This window comes from Pectinophora gossypiella, chromosome 19, assembly GCF_024362695.1.
Source record: "Pectinophora gossypiella chromosome 19, ilPecGoss1.1, whole genome shotgun sequence".
Classification (NCBI taxonomy): Eukaryota; Metazoa; Arthropoda; class Insecta; order Lepidoptera; family Gelechiidae; genus Pectinophora; species Pectinophora gossypiella.
Genome location: NC_065422.1, coordinates 11,986,387 through 11,997,559, shown reverse-complemented (window position 1 = coordinate 11,997,559; position 11,173 = coordinate 11,986,387). Strand labels below are relative to the sequence as shown.

At 35.7% G+C, this 11,173-nt stretch overlaps 1 protein-coding gene across 2 annotated transcripts in view; it reads left to right on the top strand.

Moving 5' to 3' along the window:
- Positions 1–4,852: 4,852 nt before the first annotated feature.
- Positions 4,853–11,173, top strand: part of LOC126375669 (leucine-rich repeat-containing protein 24-like) — a 46,821-nt gene continuing 40,500 nt past the window's right edge. For both annotated transcript variants that reach the window (XM_050022735.1, XM_050022734.1), the window contains exon 1: positions 4,853–5,024. The gene's annotated coding sequence lies outside the window, so the exon portion shown is untranslated. The remainder of the gene's footprint in view (positions 5,025–11,173) is intronic.

Below are 11,173 nucleotides of genomic sequence, written 5' to 3'. Positions count from 1 at the left end.
CCGTTGGTCCCGGTTACTACTTACTGATGTAAGTAAGTAGTCGTTACATAAGCCATGTCAGGGACCTTTGGCGGCTCAGTAATAACACTGACACCAGGGTTGGCATTCCACCTCACAACCCACACGGTAAGAAGAAGAAGAAGGGGTGGAGATTATAACTTACTACGACAACTAACGTCCACGTGGACGAAATCGCAGGCGGAATTTAGTACCAAATAACATGATCATAAATATTCTATTTAACACCCCGAACTACGGAAAATCCATAATAACTTGCGTAAGTTATTCTCAATTCTGAGATAGGACTTGAAACATAAACTCAACTAAGTCTCGACTATAAAGTTCTTAATCCAAGTTAACTGCTCTATCGCCCAGCTTACTTCCTAGATTTTCTTAGCATAAATATCCGAGTTGTTTGTTTCAACAAACAACAAATTATTTTATTATCATAATAAACAAGGGAATCAACAGTTTGAAAGAGACAAGGATATCTATGGGTACGTATTTGAATATCTAAAATTGAAATACTTTACGTAAAAATACCTACGTTCAGAATCCCTAAAATCATTATACCTAATGGTTTATAATACCTTAGCTTATAACGCCGACTTATAAAATACCTAAGTTTAAAAAAACTAATGGACTAAATGTCTAATGTAATAAAATATCTACAGTTATAACACCAACGTTTAAAATACCCAGTGGTCAAAATACCTAAATGATGCATCACTCGTGAGCGTTTTTCTTAAATAGTAGTTCGGGCGCCGCGAGCAAAAAAGAGGGTGGACTTATAAAATTGTCTCTTTGTTTATGTTTTATGGAAGGTGAAGCAGTACCAAAAAAACGGATGAGAAAAGGTCATTACAAGTTGAGAAAAATTGACAACATATTAAAAAAAAATCCTGAATACAGCCACGTGGATCTATTGCGAGCTATTGCAGAAAATCTGTAATGATTAATATGTTAGGTTTAATTTAAATAATAATTTGATTTATAAGATAAGTCAATTATCGTATAATTATCATCGGAGTTGTAATTTTTGTTGGTTATTATCGTACTTTAGTGTACTGTATTATTTCTGTACCTTTGTATTACTAAGTAGAAAATTACACTTTTATTTTTGATAACCATTATGTTGATTAAAATTTAATACTGTAATAGGTCGTGTTTCTTTTTGCTTATACCTTTTGATCTTCACATACTAACAGTATTTTGAATTTAGGTCAATAAACTTTGAGGTACATCAATTTAAGGGATTTTAAACGTAGATATTTCAAGTTTTAGCTTTATGAACTTAGGTAGCATAATCCATTTGACATTTTAAACTTGCGGTATTTTGAATTTAATTAGAAAAAGCATTATATCTAATGGTTTTAGGGATTCTGAACGTAGGTATTTTTACGTAAAGTATTTCAATTTTAGATATTCAAATACGTACCCATATCTATTGCCCTAGTTAAACCATCTTCTCTCGTGTGGGTTTTGAGACCAATGACCGACCTCATCAACCCTGGTGTCAGGGTTACTTATGAGCCGCCAAAGGCCTCTGACATGGCTCATGAAACGACTAGCATACTTACTTACGTAAATAGTAGCCGAGACTGCTATTGTACCTGAAGCACGGATCATCTTACTTTCGGATAATCGAGTGATCGGCCTGTAAAGTTACAAGAAAGTGTGAAAGTGTTTTTGTGGTATATATGTGACCCATAGGGATTCGTACCCGCTGCCGTGTCACGCACAAGTCTGCTATCTTAAAATAGTCGAGTTACGAATAACCAGTGCAAAAGGGGTTTATATCCTATGCTTTACATAGTTCAGTAAAAACATTTTAAAATTTATTGATACTTTTTGAGATATAGAGGTTGACAAAGTCTGCTAACTTGATTTTTTTGCATGTGGGTCACGCCTAACTCATCTAACTAAAAGTTACAATAGATAGGCGTGACTACGACGAAGGCAATCCTAGCGATTCGCGATATTCTTTGTACTTGCAAACCCGACGCCCAGGGAGGAAACACTTCCTGAATCTGAGAGAGAAGTCGAGGACCCAAAATGCTTTGAACCAGGCATAAAGGGGAATATTTTTTGGTTTGAATAAGAATGGGAAACTTCTTTAGAACAGTGATACTACCTAGAACCGTTGGTCAAAGGATTGAGTTTTGCAAGAACCATCAATGGGAGGATACAATACCAGGCTGGAAAACTGTTTGTTGTGAGAAAGCATACTCAAATGTGATGAGGATGATAAGGTCTTGTGACTTTTCTTGTTGAATAAAGAATTGCAATGGATGTAACCCTGGGTTTTCATAACTGAGCAAGCGATAACATCATCGCTATTAATATTATTTTTAGTTTTGGTCATCAATTGCAGCATCAAAATCGTAAATAGTTCATGAGCACAGGGTTATTTTGTTTATTGCTTTTGTTCCTAGATGATTCTCGTTCGCCGAATGCGATTTTTTGTAAAACATTTGTTGAACCTTTACTGGGTTCGGCTTCTTCAGGGGTTCTATGTATATTATACCCCCTTGGAAGCGGTTTTTGTGGTTTGTCGCGAAACGGATTCAGGTTTTGTGGACTGATGGTCTGTGTTGTCGATTTTTGTAATAATCTGTTAGATCGTCAATCTCTTTTACTCTTTTTCAAGAGTTCGCTGTGCAACCGGGAACTGTATCAGTTGTCATGAGGGTGTACCCTGGTTCCAGAGCTTTGTGTATTCTGCAGTCACAAGTGAAGACGAGTTGATTGATCTCATCATAGCCAAGAAGAGAATTATATTTTTCTTTTGTGAGGTATAATTGTCACAATTCAAAGCCAAGTTATTGTGGTTGCAAGGGTTGTTCAATACAGAGACAGAATGCTGATGCTGTATTATGGACTTTTCAGCCTGCAGTGGCCTTTCTCGAAAAATAATCCTTTACGGTTGGTTTCCACGTCCATAGTATGTAAATATGATCCTAAGCTAAAAGCTTTTTCGCAGTACTTTCAATTTTAACACCATCTTCTGAATATCTACGGGTTTCATAGGTGGAATAAGTCCCATAGATGTTTAGAGGGCGATCTAAATAATGAAGGTACCTACTGTTGACGAGATTTTTGCTGTGGATGTGCAGGAGGCTATTTGCATGCCCAGGCTAGCTGTGGGGATTGCTGTTATCAAGAACGTTGGTTCTGTTCATTGAGACGTTTGTGTCAAGGGTGAAATATGATACTGAGGCGAAGCAGGTGGAGGAGGCCAGTTTTTATAGTTTTATTTTCTACTTTCTTCGAGGGTTGTCCCTCGCAATAGAAAACCAAATTCCTACTCTGAAGTACAAACTTCACAGGATCCATTCTTGTACATTCTTGTTGAGAGTGGAGATCCATTTTCAGCAATGATCGTCTTGATTGACTCTTCTACGCTTGTGGCTGCAAAAAGCGTAGGGAGTATGTTTCGAGCCGGTGCAAACTTCCATCGTGTCTGGTACAATTTGTGCTTGCATAGCAGACAAGTTTTCGGGAGAGGGGAGTTATGCAGTCTAGCAGATTGTGTGGAGAAAGAGTAAATAAGTCGTCGGAAGGTACAATGCAGACTCTTGGCCACGAAAACATTATGTTATTTTGCGACGAACTACTGGAAGGTGTTTCCAAGGGGGTGTGGTGTGCTGGCCTTGAGGATGGTTGAATTTAGTAAGGGTTCAACAGATGTTTTGAGTAAGGGGTGGTGCATGTGTACCGATGATTATAGAGTGATGAAAATTGTGAGGAGGAATTAATCGATTCCTGAAGGTTATGCCTAAAACATTTTTAGCTATGGCATTGTGATTGATGATTGCAAACATGCTGTTGGAATCCCATTTTTTTCATTGTATTGAGAAGAAGTTTGAACATAATTATATATTTCACAAATATTTTTTCTAAACATTCATTATATTTTAGATTATTTTATTTAAAATTACATAATTCTGATTGCTGATTGATGAATGTGTATGAAGCAAAAAAATGTATGTCAGGGTAGAAAAAAAGGAATTCCCAACTTGTACATTAATATTTCCAATTTTGTAGATATCAAAATTAAACTAAGTACTTAATATAAATATTTTCCTTGTATCCATTTCACTTAGTCTACTCAACCCGGGCTACCCCAAAAAGCAGTCTTTATAGAAAGCTTGTAACGATCATCTCTTACAACTAATAATTAGCATAGATAGATTAAAGTTATAATAACAAACCGGCTGCATGTGCCAAACTCTGCTAACTTAATATAGCACAGACCGCGTGACCACATTTCTATGGAAGAGTGGTCATGCACAACTCTTAAACTCGATTTAAATAAAAACTATTATAATAGAGAAAAAAATCAAAAGTGCCTGTTATTCAGAGTACATTTTAGAATATTTTCTGATATTTTGATGACAGATATTTCACTTAATACGAACTATACAGACGATTAACTGAAAAAAACTTTAAAGGCGATTTACTCAAAACAGCATTTTTTGAGATAGCAGAGATTCGTATGACACGGCAGCCCGGTACCTACGACTCGTTAGCCCAGCCCTCAACTGATGGCCATAACAAATCATGTGGTAAGATTCAAAATGGTTTAAACTGGCGAAACAGCAACGTTTCGTCGAAACTCAAACAGAACCAGGTGCAACAGAACATTGACGACTCCCATAAATGTTTAATGGTGTAACGAAGAAAAATCGTATTTACTACTCCAACCACGTTTACGTGCATGTCCAAAATTTATGCATTGCGCAATACGGTGGCGAAATAAATATTTTTATGGGGAATTCTGGCTAAAATTATGGTGGAATGGCGAAACGCGCGGGCGGGGGCCTGGCGGCGTCACTACCTCGGTGTGCGCGTTGCGGTACGCACGTGTCTACACCGCCACGCGAATTCGACAATTCGAAAATTTAAACCGAAACTTCAAGATAGATACATGAAATGTGCAAAGTGCGTGATGTGTGACTGTTCAGTGACGGACTATGGAATGCGCAGTGTTTTCTCATTAGGAATCTACGGTTCCTTAAATGGTAAGTTTTATCAAAAGCCTCTTGTTAGAATTTTCCTTTACATTAAATACGGGCTGGTTATTGTTATCTATGATCGCAGTTTTAATTAAAGAGGTTTTTTTTGATGAATTCTCGCCTCTTGAATCGTGTTTTAGGGAAATTTGTCAACGTGTTTCCCGTACTGAATATTTAATGATTTCTGTTTATTAATATGGAGTTTGCTGTAATGGTATGAGGGTTCCAAACATTCCTCAGTTAAATTAGGTTACTCTAAGTTTGCTAGAAGTGTTTGTGCGACTTAGACAAGTATTTCGCTAATCTAAATTTGAACAAACATCCAATATGTTTGTTTCAAATTGCTTTTATAATGAAAAAAGTTTTTTACGGGGGTTTTTTCAGTTTTATAGCAGTTTCTAGGTAAATGACCTTGAAAGTTCTTTTCTTTTTAATTGCGTTTGTTATTCTTATTTTAAGAGAATACAAAATAATTAATTATAAATTAAAACAAAACATGACGGTAAGTAAATTCGCCGAAAACCTAGGTATACCTACGTACAAATAAAAGAACATAATATATTAAAAATGAAGCCTTATGTTATCTACTTATTATTAAAATTATTATTATTTCTAGCCTACTCCATCCTATTGCAGGACTAAGTTTTCTTCTTCTGTTCTTTTCCTTTTCCTTTTTTTTCTCTTTTCGTTTTATGTTACTTAAATAAAAGTTGTCTGCTCTTAAAATAAAATACTCAATGATCGTGAAGAAACGTGCACATAGGTGCATAGGTGGTTTCCTGGATTAGATAGCTAATCCAAGAAACCAGAGCATGTACCAATAAGTACATAAACTCAAAGCAGACAGCTACAATTTTTTTCGAAAGACAGAAGACTAAATAATTTTGATACAAGTTCCTTAGATGGATATCTTGGCATATGGAATTGGTAGTGCTAATATTAAACAGTGGCACTGCCAATTACCTAATACCTGAACACAGCTTAATTTTTCTCAGCTTATTAGGTATACATGTGCTTAGTCGTTACATTTTATTGTATTTATGGCAACTCAATAGTAACCCGTGCACCAGGGTTGATGACCCACACGAGAGAGGAAGAGGCGATTTCACGCAAGATGTTCTGTGATGAAACATTTAATTAGGTCCTACTTTAAGAAAAATAATAAGGCAAAGAAAAAGAGAAGAGATATTTTTTACATCCTCATTTTTCGAGTTTTTACTCTTCGGAAAGTTCATCTTATTTTCTCCAGCTTCTCTAAAAGTACTACAAAAAATAAACGTTTATTTAACTTACACTTCTAAAACAAAGATTGAATCAAATTATCTACAAGTAAATGATCTCTTTGATGAGTACTTAAGAAGCTTATTTTTACGGCTTTAATTAGTAAATTAATTCGAATATCCTGTTACCAACATAATGAAGCATTAGGTTTATTTAAAACAAGTGTTTCGTTACTAAGGTGATTAACAGTTATTTTGCTTAAGAAACATTATCGTCGCCTTATTATGAAAATCACGTAAGCGCCATTTTGAAAAATCACATCAAAATGTGATTTTCTTCAACAAAAGCACGATTTTTTTTATTTTAGTTAATTTTACTTGAGGTATTTTTCACTTGAAACCACTATTTTTTACCTGAATGGAAACTAGCATATCTGTTGCAAGGTATTGTCAATAAAAATCACATCCAAATGTGATTTTTCAAACAGGCGCTTACGTGGTCTTCATTACGGACGCGACATTATGGTATAGTCGTTCGAACGCTCGCCTTCTACTTCGAAGATTGTAGTTTCGAATCAAGTCGAGAAATGTCATAAATATAAACACAAATAACCTACGTCCCACTGCTGTACACAGGCTTCCCCTCAGTCAACCGGAGGGGGTAAAAGACAATTAATGAGATGGGGAGGGGGGAGAAATGACAATGAATTGGAATATAATTTTGACCTAACATATGCTCTTTTACTATGTAACAAATTGTTACTTAGCAACCAAGCCCCTTATTTATAATAATATTGTTATAAAGTTTCAAACAGCCGATAATTGACAAAATAAATACAGTCGACAATAGTGATTAGGCTCGGAACCTTTCCGATTTAAACCCGCGATACGTTTCAACCGAACCCTTTACAGTCATAAAACCCCCAACAAATATTTGCACTGCTCAACGACTGCTAATAGGCCATTGATAAAATGCTTAACTCGAATCGCCTATAACGAATAGAACAAAGGCTTCTTGGATATATCCGGAAAAAAGCCCTTTCTGTTGGATAGGTAGTATACGTATATGGTTTGAAATGAAACAATTTTATCGAATGTCATCGCTAGGGCGTTCCGGGGCTTGTCCAAAAGAACTTGTATTCTTAAAGGGATTTAAACGATTTGATACTTAATTGATTTTAAGAAAAACAGTATTCTTTCGTGTGGATCCAGATCGTGGTCGTGTAATAGTACTAATAGTCAAACAATTTATCAACACGCTTCACTTCTTTTCTATTTTTATGTTTATACAACCTCGAGTATAGCCTCCTCGCTTTTCCGCCCTGTCCAGTATTGTGCAAGTCTCATCCACTGTTTTCCAGCATCCATCACAATGTCATCCCATCATCGAACTGTTCTACCTCGACGTCTATCTAACTTTACGTAGGTATCTAGTTTCAGCTCACGCCGCCATCGCCGCGGGCGCTAGTGTCGTGTCGTACCTACGTAATGTTAGATAGAAAAGAATCGATCGACCTAATATCGACTGATACAATGACATCACTATGCTTATAAACGTCACAACACTAGCTTATAAGCTGCGACGTTCGTTATGAATATATTTATTTTTTAAAGTGTGACTATGTTACCTACTGGATAATGACATTTTTTCATTTGAATTTAAAAAAAAATATATTTGAAAAGATAAGTCACGCTTTGAAAAGTCAATATATTCACAGCGTACGTCGAAGCTTCTCACAACCACAACCTATGTAACCAAGAAAAAGTAGCTGCAGTAAAAACCACGGCACAGGGCCCTAGACACAGACACAGGGCCCTAGACGTTCTTAAAAAAAATATATACTTGTAATATCTACATCAATATCTATATTTATTCGTAGTGTTATATTGTTAAAAAAATCAGAATTTTGGCTGCCTTAAATCAGTTCCCAGACAGTTAATCCTATGCATTCAAATCTTTAAAATTATCACAAATTTTATAATAAACTTTTTTCCAATGTTTCTGTTTAATCACTGTTCAAATGTAAATTCTGAAATAGTACCTGTCTATAAATTATGTTATTTGTCAAAAACTCGAAGAAGGACTTACGTAACTGTAGACTTTTTCACTGATACCCTATTGTGCGTAAAATATAGCGTTAATTTCAAATTTCCAAAGCTGCATTTAACCAAAATACTCCGCAAATGTTAAGTAGTCTAATCCTGGTATCAATTTCGTTCAAGAGCAGAACGGAAGGAGAGATTATAAACTTTCAATAACAGAGCGTAACTCCTCACGAGTACTTGCTTCATAAGTAAGTCTTACTTGTAGCAAGATGATCAAACGTTAGTTGTAATAGTGTTTCCAGGGGCGGTGAGAAGTTTGACGAGACAGAGTGATTTTCATTAAAAAAAATCTAGTCTAGCAATTAAAGGCGTTTGCGGCAAATCTACATTGTTCGAAAGTAAGATGATCCGTGGTTCGGAAGGCACATTAATCCATTGGTCCCGGTTACTACTTACTGATGTAAGTATGTAGTCGTTACACGATTTATGTCAAGGGCCTTTGGCGGCTCAATAATAACCTTGGCATACGATAAGAAAAAGAAGTACGATAAGCTGCAAAAGTCCAATCAGTTTCTGCAAAGTAATAAATTAACTGGTTGCACTTAAGACCTCCTGGTTACATGTCGTTTCTGTAATAGACCAAAAACACACAAAAATATAAATTTTATAATTATAACAACCAAATATGGTTCCTAATTTCACCACTGTTTACAAATAATTCGCTGGGCTCCGTGACCGAACTTTTGCTTTTTGATTGTACATTAGATAAATTAGTACATAGTAATATTAGTAGTACGTATATTACAAATTAAAAGAAAATAAAGGTTCAAAAAAGGTTAAAGCTTGCTGCACCAAGAATTGCCACCGTAAGATGCGTTCTATGCTGCAAAATATATTTTGGAATGATCAAGTTTGTATACACACGTTTACACAAAAATTCGCCGGCATTTTTTCATATAAAACTTCCCACTGTCCAACCCGCAATGTGCGCTGTGTCGTCTATATACGTGGAAATGTTACATAATGACGCTAAAAGAAAATTACACAAACGCCCACAAAGGGTAAGTTTCTATAGGTAATTGTTAAGTTTAAAATTTGTTAATTTATGTAGTCACAATGGTCCTGTGTGATTTAATCCTCAAAGGTTCAGCGCCGGTTTGAAACCCGGTACCTGACTTGTTACAATGAATTATTTATTTAACATAAGTTAAATTTTCACTAATATAGTTGGCCCGACCATTATAGACAACGATACGGCTCACCACCTATCACGCTGGCAATAGAAAGCTCAGTGAAACGTGGGTACTCAGTTCATCTTGCGATGGACGTATGGACTACCCCAATTGTTACCTAATATATGTTATCATGACCTTATGTTGTGTAATTTATATAATAAGTGATATTATAGATATCGTGGAAAAAGATTTTAACTTTTCTCGCCTTTACTTGAGAATTGGTTAGAAACCCTGAAAGTCAGATTGTTCGGACAAATTTGGACTTAACTCGCATCACTACGTAATAATAGCAAAATTACGTAAATCTGCTCTATTCGAGCACTAATTACAGGAAAAGAAAGTTTTTCCTCTTTCTATTTTGTTTTATAAGAACAGACACGCCGAAGGCTCCTTTTGCCCTACGACTTTGGTGGCTTTCTTATTCGTATCAGCTCAGTAGTATTTATTTTCTCTGGCTTTCTAGCTCAGTGTCAACAAAATTCCTTTGAGCGTATAAGCTTCTTTACTGGTCTGGAAGCATAGAAAAAACATAGGATACATTTATCTGCGATTCTTTAATTATTAATATATAATATTCTACTAAACGTAAACATTAAAACAACCTTTATAAGACCCACTGCTGGGCAGTAGACTTCCGAGACACAGATTCATCTTACTTTTCGTACAATCAAGTAATTCACTTTGCAATAATAGGAATTGAACCCGAACCTCTAGATCGTGAGCTAAACGCTCAAACCATTAAACCACCGAGGCCATTAATATTAATATTGTAATTAAAAATACCGTGCATTCTTCGGAGGGCACGTTAAGCCGTTGGTCCCAGCTATTATAGTGGATTCAAAGCATCTCCACCAACCCACAGTGGAGAAGCGTGGTGGTATGCTCCGTACCCTCTCCGCCTGACTGAAGGAAGGCCTGTGCCCAGTAGTGGGACGTAAATATGCTGTTTATGTGTTGTTATAAAAGTAAAGGAAAGCACCTAAGTATTACAAAACATTGAAAACTCTGCACAAATTCCATAATAAATGATGTTCGTGTAACCTAAAGGAAAAAGAAATAACCATTAAGAACATCCTACCTAATTCGAAGTTAGTACATACGCACAGAGTAATAACCCAAGTTTCTTGCCAAGAATCTATAAAAACTTCTAGTCGTTAAATGTAATAGAATAAGAATTCCTATTTCCAGACAAGAAAACGAATTAATGTTAATATCATAATATTATGAACCAAATGCAGACATATTCACTTTCTTTGTTATTGACAGAGTCAGACGTTTAGGGTCCCAGTGTAGGCAATGAAGCAATTTTTGTACGAAAAGCCCAACATTAAATCCAGCCGCTGAAATTTTGCTAGGTTATAGTATAGCATTAGATGAAACTTGTACAAAAAAGAAAATATATATATGCGGAATTGAGGTATTTATACCTAAAACTACAAAACCCTCAATATTTTTGACGGAATAATTAGTTATTTTACCAGAGGGTTATTGGGTTAATTTTATGACACATCATAGAAATCCTGAGGTATTAATGTTGGGGTCCACTGCCTTTCTTTTTTACACTATCTATGAATATAAAATACATACATACATACATAAACTCACGCCCGTAATCCCTAATGGGGTGGGCAGAGCCACAAGTAATCAAAGACAA